The sequence below is a fragment of the Crocodylus porosus genome, unplaced genomic scaffold (assembly GCF_001723895.1).
Source record: "Crocodylus porosus isolate Cpor-Errol unplaced genomic scaffold, CroPor_comp1, whole genome shotgun sequence".
Lineage (NCBI taxonomy): Eukaryota > Metazoa > Chordata > Crocodylia > Crocodylidae > Crocodylus > Crocodylus porosus.
In genome coordinates this window covers 5,255,915-5,268,070 of record NW_017728939.1, presented here as the reverse complement: position 1 = coordinate 5,268,070, position 12,156 = coordinate 5,255,915, and the positions used below count along the sequence as shown (strand labels likewise).

Below are 12,156 nucleotides of genomic sequence, written 5' to 3'. Positions count from 1 at the left end.
CCTAAGCTAAGACATTTCTCCCTCAGATCCCCAAATATTCTTTTGCTTCTTACTGAGTGCGTCTACACGAGACAGCCATTGCGCAGTTGTTGCTGCGCAGTCATTTAGTATTTACATAATCAAGTACTGAAAGTAGTGTCCTGGCACAGTCACCTAGTGACACTTACTGCACAATAGCTCATTACCACTGTGCAGTAGCATCGTGTCATGAGTTGTGCCCAGTGACGCTACTGCGCAGTAGTAACGAGCTACTGCACAGTAAGCGTCTTGTGTAGACGCAGCCACTTTAAACAAAAGGAAGAGATCGTGTACTCCACCTGCATTTTGGACTCTTGGATTTGCATTCTATGAATGTTCTAGCCAGAGAGTTTGATGCAAGACTAAATATTAAGCAAACATTGCGGAATTACATTTCAGATGCAAAATTCTGAGCGTTTTCATTGGAACTTGAATTCTAAGAGCTGTGCTCATCCAATCAGGGATCAGAAAGGACACCCTATGACCTATGTGCCCTGTCAAATCAGCTTCCATTTTAATTCAGGCCATTACATTACCTGTAAAAAGGAAATATGAAAAAGTAGCAGGAAATTTGCAGGGACGCAAAACTGATATGTATAAATTGTCTGTTACAAAGTATTCCCAGAGCTCCAGATCAGACCATTAGGGAGATATGGTCAAAAGCATGCTGCGCCATATTCTTTTCCACCTATTAGGAATGCAAAGGGCCTTTGCACCAATGTGTGCTTCTTTTCTACCCTGCTTAAATCACTGAAAAATAATGAATGCAAAGGTGGATAGGTCCTCCTCCTCCTCGCTGCTTCTTTGTGACTTACTCTTAAGTGTAAGATGATGATGTGTTACAAAAGTTGATGCTTTTCAGGAGTTAAACAAGGTAGGGTAGACCTGCCCTTAGGCACCTAATAGGCAGAATAGGGTCTGGCCCTCTGTGAACAGAAGTCCCAATGAGAGGCAGTGGGACTGGCGTTCCTAATAGCCATCCTCAAGCTAGTTTTGCGGGTGGGTGGCACTTTGCACACATATACCTATACCCTTTACCACTGCATATTCTAAGTCCTAAAATCTAAGGAAATCAGTTTATAGATGTCTTTCCAAAGTTCTTAAAATAATCTTACACCTCTGCAGGCTGGGAGCTCTGGGAAAGATCGCACCCCAGATAATAGCTTGTTTCACTTCTTTTGCTAAAGCCTTTGGTATCTCTGCATTTTTCTCCCAGCAGGGATCTAACAGGAAAATAACTAAATAATGCCTAAGAGGACCCTATTAATATGATGTATACATTGGATGGTATGTGTACACACATCACACAGGCACATCTCTCTCTTCCACACACATACACATTTGTACCACACTCCTCACACTCATCTACCATCCAGCCCTTATGCTTATCATGTGACTATGCTCTTGTAACACACAAGTATGCCACCCCATCAGGTTCATCAAATGCACACCATCCAACACATGCACAACACCAGGACCCCAACCCATCCTCCCCATACATGCTATCCATACACGTATTATACACACTTCCTTATAGTCATAAAGCACATAAAGACATGCAGGCACGCACACACATTTTGAACACCCATAAAACCTTTCAAGGTTCACAGTGCTTCTGGTTGCATAGCAGGTTTGGCTTGAGAGAGTTAGTGAGCCCATGCCGCTGCCAGATGCCCTTGTTCCCCCTGCATCTCTATTTTATGCAGCTACAAACTGAATCATGACATTACATAATCCACCCCAACTAATTCAGAGGAATTGCACAACTTCCCAGAACCTAGTGAGCCTGACTGGCCAGTGGATGACTGTACAGCCAGACTGTGCTGGCTCTCACCAAATATACCCGATGCTTTGACGTGCAGGCCAAAATGTTCAAAAGCAGGTGTTACATTTTGAGTGCCCATCTGGTAACATCTGAGGCCTGATAGTCAGAACGGCTGACCACCTGCTACTGTTACAGATCCCAATGGGGTGTTTGATGCTCCTGAGCTGAGCAATGGGTGCCTTTGGACTCAAGAGTTTTTTGTCACTCTCCCTCCTTCACCCTAGACTTTGGCCTCTGCCATTGTCCTGTTAGATTCCCCAGAGCCAAACTATAATGCTTGAAAGGAGAGGCTGTGTGTGGGGATGGGCATACGCCTGAAGGTGCATCAGGGTTTGTGTCTGGAAATGCTGTGAGTATGCCTAGGTAAGGGTGTCTATGGGTTATGGCAGGTGTAGGGTGTCTGAGTACTGGAGGGTATGTGCAAGTGTTTCTTTGGGAAGCATTTGAGTATATAAATGTGTATGGATGCAGATGTCTGGCTTGGGAGAACAGAGAGCGATCCAGAGATCAGCACTCAAAGGTCAAGATTTTATCAGCTTGATTTCAACTAAGGGACCCCAAATGCCAAAGTGAGCCCTTCACTCAGCTCCAGTTGATTCTTGTTGCTTTGAAGTTTGGAGCTGAATTGATTTTTACACTGTGGTCTGAATTAAAGGACATGTAACCACATGGCCCACAACACAGGAACTTGCTGCACGGTCATGGAAAATGTCTGGCTGTCTCACCCTGGGAAGCAACTCCAGGAAAACAGCATGCCTCTCAGCTAGGAGGAAGGAAGAAAGGAGCTTGCCTAAAGCTTGACCTCAATATATCTAGTCCATGTCAATGGTATCAGTTTAGATGGCAGAAGCTGCACAATTTAGGTCTTTGTTCAGTTTATACACACCACAAATATAGGGGTGGTTTGGTCCCATCTTATTACAAAATTCAGCCTCAGAACCCCATTTTGAAGGTCTCCCAAATACCAAGGTGGCTGGGACAGTGCATTTGTTCTGGTCCATTTCCAGTGACAAGATGCTCACTCTTGTGAGCACTGAATGCCCTTTTTGCCACTCCAAAGTGGGGTCATGGCAATGGCAACTGGCAGTGAGGTATATCTGCTAGTGCCAGAATAGAGAGGACTGGGATGTCCCCATTGTGCTTAGCTACATGGGTGTGTGTGTGTGTGTGATTTGCAACTGAGCTTGGGAAATGAAACCCACGTTCCTGACAAGCCAATCTGCCTCCCCTCCCTCCACTTCTCTGCGTTTATATCAGTACATACAAAACTGGCCACTCAGCAAGTTGGAGTTAAAGTTATGCTTAGTTAACTATTCTGCTGCTTTCTCTTGCAGCCTTTTAGTGTGCTGATCAGGCGAGCTTAGAGATGGGGGAACGGGGAAAAAAAAAACCAGAAAGGAAAGAGAACGAGAAGCCCAGGGCTCCAAAGCAGCTGAGGTGTCAAAGACAAAGATTTAATGAATGTGCCTGCGGTTCACCTGAACAGATGAGCACAAGCTAGAAGGAAAGAACGAAGTAAATGGAAAAAAGAAAGGATCATTTTTCAGATTGGCAGCTCCCCTCGCAGACATCTTTTAACAAGAAAAAAAAGGACTCCCAGCCTCGCTTTTAAAGGGCCAGCATCGTTATTCTGTTTTGTGGCGGCAGGTAGGGTGTTCTGGTCCAACCAAATGTGTTATGTTGCTTTTCCAATGATGGGGTAGTAGATCTTGGGGTAATGGAGGGGTGTTAGCATTTCTGATTTTTCCTCTCTGGCACTTCGATCTCTTGGGCGATTATCCTCATTCCTTCACTGTCAGGGACATCTTAAGGGCAGAGAAGGTGGACCGAGCCCAACCCTTCTTGGGTTTGGTCAATCTACACATGAGCATCCACACCTTGATATCAAGATCCAGCAGCCCAACTCTCACAGCTTATGTAGTGCTCTTTGGTGATAACAACTGTAACAGGGGCAGAATTACGCCTCCCAGGATGGCCAGTATGCATCACAGCAGCCAGAGCTAAGAAACCACAGGCTAAATAAGACTCATAGCCTCTGTGTGTCCAAGGACATATACACACTGGGCACATCTACACAAGACAATTACTGAACATTAGCCTAATAACACTGCACAGTAGCGTGTCACAGCAAAACCCGCGCTAATAGCCTACTGCTCAGTGTTACCAAGCTGATGCACGGTAAGTGTCACTAAATAAACCATTTGCTGGTGCTACTGCACAGTAACTTTAGGTACTGGGCATTTAGTTAGTACTTTATTAAGGAAGCACTAAACTAAATGCGCAGCATCTAAGACGCATTAATGAACGTATAAATGCACCCACTGACCAGTGGGTTGTACTTCTACTGCTGGTGAAGGAGGAAAGGTAGTCTGTACCAGCAGCAGCCGAGTGAGCTGCTTCTGCAAGGAAAGGTTGATCAGGAGCTGTAACAGCTGAGGGAGAAAGGTAGCAGGTTTCTTTAGTTAGCTATTGTTAGAGCCCTCCGGGGGCCGTGGGGAATCACCCCTGAATCATTGGGGCAGGTGGGTTCATTGGACTCTGCTCTGAATGGAAATGAAGTGGGAGCCATCATGTGGCATCTGGACCCTGAGGTGGGAACAGTTCAGTTTTGAGGATGGGCAAGGGCTGAGGAAGAAGCTTTGCCTGTGGCTCAGGCTGGAGCATGTGCAGCGTTATTCTGGAATGAGATTCAACTCAATAACAGCAACCCCCAGCCAGGGGTGACTTCCAGACTCCAGGCCAGGGACCTCAATTTGGTTTGGGGCTGGGGGAGGACTCCAGAGGCATTTGCATTGAGGAATGTGTCTGGAAGTAGTTGCACAGCTGCATTTTAGAGAAAGATAGCAAGTCACCTGCAGAAACTGCCAGCGAGACCAGGCAAACCTGCTGCCTCATTTATCACAGTGCCCACAGATTCCGCTCCAAGACAGGAAAAATGGCAATAAATAGCCTGCCAGGACAGCTCTGCTGTATGCTGTGTATTTTCATAAGTACACCAGGTTTTCCAAAGGCTTTTGGTTCTTCACATAGCCAAAAAATTCAGTTGTAATTTGCATGTGCAGTGATGTGTGTAGATGTAACAAAACACACATGTTCTTGCAGCCAGATCCACACAGTGGAATACATCAGTTGCTGGGTACATACAGACATCGCTGCTGCCAGCTAAGTGCAGGTATTAAAGCAATGATGATTCTCAACTATAGCACCCTGGGGTGCCTTGAGATCAGGGGTGCTGCAGGATGCTGCACAATGTAGCACTGTTAGGTGTGCAAACATGATTCACAAGATATAGCCAAAGATTGCAAACAGGAAACCATAGGGTTAAAACCATTCTGACTTGTTGAGGTCTTGCTGCATTCTTTGCAATGGAAAAAAGCTGCTCTATTATTTTTCTGTAGTCAAAAAAGTGTGAAAACTAAGAGCTGACATTCTCCAAGAGTGCTGTCGGTGTACTGAGGGGTGCCTGGAATCCATCAAGGAGTACCTTGAATCAAAAAACATTGAGAACCACCATTAGGTAGAAGCTTTCACTCCAGAATCACTGAAGCTAGCAAAATAGCCTACATTACACCCTGGTGTGTTACGAGTTTCCTGCATAAGCTATTGCTCTGGAGTGTAACACAGTCGCATGCTGTGACCTGGTCTCTGCCTTCACTGGACAGATCACAATGCTGTGTGTGCTCTGTATAGGAAGTAATATGGCATGCACAGCTGCCTCCCACTTCTACAGGCTCCCATGGAATTCATACTTCATTCACATACAAAAAGACCTGCATATTCCCACAGGCACAGCCTCATCTTTTCTTGCACAAACGCACGTACGTGTATCCTGACAAGCAGACCCATTTGCGAGCGACATCAGCAATCCAACGTCTACACATAAACACAGCCATGCAGCTTCCCCTCAGAGACACATCTATGGCCCAAAAGCTGGTGCTGGGTTTTTTTATTCCTCCTGAAGACAAATGTGAGATGATGAGAGAGTTCCTGGTCACAAGTGCCCTTGCTACTTAGCAGGGGATGTCCCTCTCCCAGTGGCTCTTAGGAGATCCTTTTCCACCTTCTTTATAACCATTTCTCATAGATATCTTATTCTCTAATCAGTACCATATCCAAGTACTTGGCTATGATTTTTATCTGGATTTTCTCTTTCAGATGTCTAGAGGAAGCTATTTAATAAAACTATATTTAATGCAAAAGGTTCCAAGCCAGCAGTCACCTTCCTTTTTTTCTGCTCATAATTCCAGCTGAGGCTACACAATGCAACTCAGGGAAGAGAGCAAAAGCAGCCAAAACCATCCTCAGAAATGCCTTGGTTTTGAGGGCAGTGAAACATCCAGGCACTGAAAGGTAAGAGTAGCACTTCCCATTCTTATGGAGCATTGCATCCTTAAAGACCCCAAGGCAAATGAGAAACCATGTTTACAGTGATCAGTTTATTCAGCTACCAAATTGCAGCCACCTCTGGTGTGCAGTGCAGTAACTCACTGCAGTGCTGTGTATCATAGTTTGGGCAAGGAACTGAGAATGAATCCTTTAGACATGGGCCTATTCTCACTTCAAGCCTGGCCCTATTCCAGAAGTTAATCATAAATTGTTGAAGTTAGATATAAAGACCTGAATTGGCTGTTGTATTAAGGCATTGAGATATCAGCGTAAATTTGGACCCCAGAGCCGATTCTGTTGGACAGGTAAACGAAGACTTCCCACAAGGTTGCTGAATCTACATAGAACCGATCAGATATCAGAAAATCATCAGCCTGGAGAAAACATGTTCATGGCCATCTCTGAGAAAACTAATTACATACATATAAAGCTCAAGCAATCAGATCAGCAAATGACTTAAAAATATTTCCATAAAGGTATATGTATATTATGCATATATATCTTATATACCTACGTATGTAGATATATATCCATACATGTACAAATTACACACATACGTATGCATCTTGTAATGTTAAATATTCTGTGTTAGATTAACATAGATAAAAGAATACGTGTGTGCACACACATTTTTACATATGTATACAGGCGTATATGTATATGTAAAGGTAAGTATCAAGTTGCTAACACAGAAGCGTTCATGCTAAATTTTAGAGTGGCCAAAACTGCCAATAAGGTTTTGAGAGAAATTTGTTCTTTTTAGATGTTCTTTTGCCTACATTTCTGAGGAAAACAATATATTTCAATAAAAAAACCAAACCCCTTGTTTCAGTTTCCTTGTTTACTTTCCTCTCCCTTTTTCCATTTTGCTTATTTGCCCACGACAAAATGAGAGTGGGAATAGAAAGAGGAGCAACAACAAATGTTTAAATGATTTGGGGGAGGCTTTTTCAGCTTTTAATTCAAAAAGTGAAAAAATGTCAGGGGCATATATGTATATGAAAATGTGCCTTTTAAGAGAAAAAAGGATATTTTGAGATGAAAACCATTTGTCACGGACAATTGGACAACCTCTATGAAGTTCTGGAATTGTGAGCATGCCCAATGTGAATGCCCAGACCATATCCTATATACTATATGGTATTACATAGACACATCTATACAGTGATCCATGGCTCTTTCCCTGCAAGCTCCTGATCATAACATTGGCTGGCTACTTTCCTGTCATTGCAGTAGCACTGCATTGATAGTAACCTAATCTCCTCTGCTTTTTTTACCTATGGCATGTAGAATAGAGGTTCCCAAACTTCTTCTTATTGTGTCCCCTCTTCCAGATTTACCAGCTGTCTGCATATCCCTACCAGCACACGTTTTATATTTTAACACCTTAAATTCCCATTATTCTCATAATGAAAATTAAATCTGCCATAATACATAATACAAACATAATTTCTCTTGCGTACCCCCCCGAGATGTCTTGCATACTCCCAGGGGAACCCCTGTTATAGAGTGTTCTTGGTGTTCTGGCAATTGGTCCTTATAGTTATAGATAAGGGTCTGAAATGGTGATTTTGATGACTCCTTTAGTTAATAATTGCCTGGAACCCAGAGGGCCGGACACAATGGCCTAGGAGGCCCCTTCTAGTTTAATTTCCCTGCGTACATCTCTCTGCTTAGATGGGTCCTGCCTGTATCCTGACAACATACCTCCATCCATACAGTCTAGATCTAGGTCATGTATATCAGGCAGTGTACCCATGTATATTGGGTACACACCATGTGCACACAATGTACACCCAGAGGGAGGGACCTGGGCATATTGAGATGCCTGAGTCAGCTCAGACTGAGCTGAGCGCTCACCCAATTAATGAAAAAATTCTGCGCCTCCTCTCCTGACAAACCCGACTCCCAAGTACTTATTCAACATTACAGATGAGGGAATGAGGCTGACGTGAGGCAGAAGATAACTAGCATTTCAAGTACTCAGGGCAGGTAAACACCTGCTTGCCATGCAGACCTCTGTGCTCCTTTCCAGTGATAATCAGCCCACACAGAATTACCTTGCCCAGAGGCACCCAAGCCAGTGAATGCCTTCCCATCCCGGAGAACTGCAGATACAGGTCACAAGGTCACTGCAGCTGAGCTGAGGAGGAACAAAGTCCGATCAGAACAGACTCACTCCACTTTAAACTCTTAGCTGGGTGTTTTGTATTCCAGGCTGGGCCCTGGAGCACACGTTCTGCGACAGGAGGTAATAAAACCTGTTTATTCTGGATGCTGGCAGAGTGGGGGCTCGCGTTTAACGTACAGAATTAAAGGGCTTGCAGCCAGAGCTGCACAACAGGCTCCACGCACCAGCTAACACCCCACGCACAAACCAAAAGATGGCTTTTAAGTGCACAAAAATTTCCCCCTGGCATTCAAGCAAAATTGCACCGGTGCAAGTGAGCTTTGATATCGCTGTTTCCATTTGGGGTTTGGGCAGCAGCTGGTTCCCTTTCACACTTTGTACCCACTTGGCGTGGAAGCCAATGGCTGCACAGGTCCAGAACAGTGATGAATTTGTGTTTGTCTTTATGCCAGCTCGGAGCAATCTGGGCCTGCTGAGAACTGGTGTCCATGAAGCCACAAAAACCAGCAAAGAGAAATCCAGCCTCAGTGCTTGCTTCTGCCTGATATGAACAAGACTCCAGGCTCATCCTGGCCTATTCTTCATTCTACCCAGTCGTTTTAACTTGGTGCCTATTTCCATTTCATGTGGGTGTTAGCACGGAGAGAGTTACGCCATGGGTGCGAATGCACCCCCTGTGCTGTAATTTGGAGAGGATGGACGGTCCAAGGCAAGTGATCTTGCCTACAGGAAGGGGGCTGATAGCACAGCGAGGACCCACTTAGCAGATGTACATCATGATGCTAGCACCCACCTTGCCTATATGCCTATTGATGCCAATAAGAAAGGTGCCCATTAGCTAGTTCCATTCAGAGCACTAGAGGTGCCCATCCGCTGGTTAAATTTCTCCCCTCCCTATAAGTCACCCCCATTCTGGGTCTCAAAGCAACATGATGGCCAAGACCCCATGTGCAAATGTCCGCCTCTCCTCCTGCTTTGCTTTTGCACGGCCCGAGCATTGTTTCCTCAGTCTGTGCTGAGAGCGGCATATGGCTGCCACAATTAAAGCTATCTAGGTTTCTGTTTAGCTGCGGGACAGCGTTGCTGAACACAGGACTTTGATCTTATTTCCTAAGAGTTTTTTTCTTTCCCTTTTCATGTGTGTTTTTCCCCATTTTTTGTCTCATTACTCAGGTGAATGCTGATGTTCCCGAAGGCGCCCAGAGCCAGGCCCATCGCTCCGGTCCAATCCAGGATGTTGAGGTCCCGGTTACCTCCCCCCGTTTACCTACCCCCGCGACAACCTCAGCCACTGTAACCTGGAGGCATGGGATGAGATATAATTTGGTCTGTGAGCAAGTTTGTTTGTGGGCCTCTCCTGAGCAAAGGCTGCCAATTATATTCAATGTGCTGAACTCTGTCAGATTAGTTCTTGTCATTGAAAAGAGAAGGGTGCTTTTTTCCCCCCTTTTCTACTTTAATAGCATTTCAGAGGGACCCTAAAGACGGAGTTTGGGGGTTGGTGGTGAATGCTGCTTGCAGGCATCCTTCATGTTTCTCTCCTTTCCCATGAAACCTCCCCCAGACCCTCATCCCCTCACAGATCTCATGCATGACATGCATGCAGCTATTTTGAATGCGTGACTGATACATGTGCACACCACTGTTCTTTATGGAACGCAGTCTGTGCCACTCGACTCCTTGTCCTAAACCAGTCATTCCTAACCAGGTTCCTGTGGCACCCTGGTGTTCAGTGAGAGCCTTTTCAACATGCTGCGGGCGCTGCGCAATCTCAGCACTGTTAGGTGTGCAAATGCTGACACGTGATTCACAAGATAAACCCAGAGATTTCAAATAGGACTCCACCGTGTAAAAAGCATCCGGACTTTTTGTGGCCTTTCCGAGTTCCCTGCAACAGAAAGGGGGCCCTATTATTCTTCTGTCATCAAAAAACAAGTGAAAATAGTTTTTGAAATGGGGTGCCACTAAATTCTGTTAGAGCTATAGAGAGGGGCCTCGAGTCTGAAAAGGTTGAGAACCGTTGTCCTAAACCCTCCATTGCTTGCAGAGGGTCTCCTTTAGCTCAAGCAATAGCAGGTTGGACTTGGGCGGAGGGAAGACCTGAGCTCTTTCCACGGTGTCACTACAAACTTCATTGTGGCCAGAGTATACAGCACGGTGACAGTTAAGATTGGAGTTTTACAGTACAGCCGCAGATTAAATGCATCATCTTTCCCCTTTGATATAAGATGTGACCTGTGCCCAGATATATCTGAACTAGACTCTGCTTTCTAAATGATCCGGGTTTGATGTTCATGCCAAATATAGGAAAAAAGGCCACCAAATTGACCTATCCATTCCTTCCAGGTACAGCGCACACACCAACTGCAGATGCTTCCTCAGCCTGACAAAGGGTATTTATACCTGAAAGCTTGCAAAGAGGACTCTTTCCAACTATTTGAGCTGGTCTAATGAAAGATATCAGATTTATCTTGTCTGCCTGTGTCCTTAGACCAACACGGCTACAACCGACACCTCCAAATTGACCTCACTTTTACAGCGCACGTATCCTCAGGTGACAGTTTCCTTGGCCTTGTTGTCGTAATTAGAGATGTGTTTCAGCTGTTGAAGGGAGACAGCTTTTGCTGGATGTTGGGGAGTGCATTGTTGGAAACCATATAAATTTCGGGGAGGCACAGAACAAATGCTGTGCTTGGAAAGGAGTCAATGCAAGGCATCAGGATATGACTGAGGGAGGAATCCAGGCCTAGGTGAGAGGCAGGAGGGTCTAGGCTTGAGGTCATTGAAATCAACAGCCTAGAAGAGTTAGGGGATGGGTGGACAAACCATTCACCATAAAGTAGCAGCTGAAGCTAAACTGTGGTCATGTCCTCCTCTTCTAGTGGGGACCAAGCTACTGCAGTTTAGCTTTTCTTCTCTTGTAGGGTAAAGGCAGGCACACAGGCAGTTACCAGAGAGCAGGTGATGTGTGTGGCCTTGGGTGGGTGGCTTCATCTCTGGTTGCCTTTATTTATCTCCCTGTAGAAAGGCAGCTAATAACACCTACGTAAATGAGGGGGCATAGGAAGGGACAGAGAAATAAGGATTTATTAAGCCACTTTGTCCTTCATAGCACCTGCAAACCTCACAATCCCATAACATATATGATATATTCTCAGGACTACTCTTGTACCCATCATGGGCGTTATTATTATTGGCCCATTTTTCACAACTTGTCTGTGAGGCAGGGCAGAGCTCTTATCCCCATTTTACAGATGGAAAGCTGAGGCATAGCGAGGTAAAGGAATGGGAGGTGAGATGGGGACGTGACCTCCCTGATCTCCCAAGACCTATGCTGCTGTCCTACTTGCTGGACCATCCTTCATCTCTTCTTCCAAAACAGTGTCCATCAGCAATGGGAAATGGCAACTTTTCGAATGCGAAGAACAATTAGGATTTTCCCAGTTGTTAGAGCGTTCCATTTTTAAAGACTCCCTGAGCTAAGTTAACCACATTCATTAAATATCGGAAATTGCCTAAGAGCTTTGCAGGTTTCAAGTCCTCCCCCTCTGCATTCAAGTTGTGACGTTTTCTTGTGTCTCGGTACAGTTCCCAGTGAAACTGCATGCGTGGGATTAACCTCCCTGGGAAGTCATGTCTTGTAGACTCAAGAATGTGAACCTCTGATGCCTGAGCAGAAAAAGCTGTGTCTGTTAGTACAAAGTCAGTAGCCAACAAATACAGTTTTGTGCAGGCCAGCTCTTGAGAGACGCCACCATGCAATCCTGGGTTACTCTCTTGACCAACTTCATTGTTA

General features: G+C 45.1%; 1 long non-coding RNA gene across 1 annotated transcript; it reads left to right on the top strand.

Moving 5' to 3' along the window:
* The first annotated feature begins 3,166 nt into the window (after positions 1-3,166).
* LOC109318461 lies at positions 3,167-10,751 on the top strand. The gene is made up of 3 exons (XR_002103257.1): positions 3,167-3,490; positions 5,999-6,193; positions 9,534-10,751. It is a non-coding gene; the product is annotated as an uncharacterized LOC109318461 (long non-coding RNA).
* Positions 10,752-12,156: the final 1,405 nt, after the last annotated feature.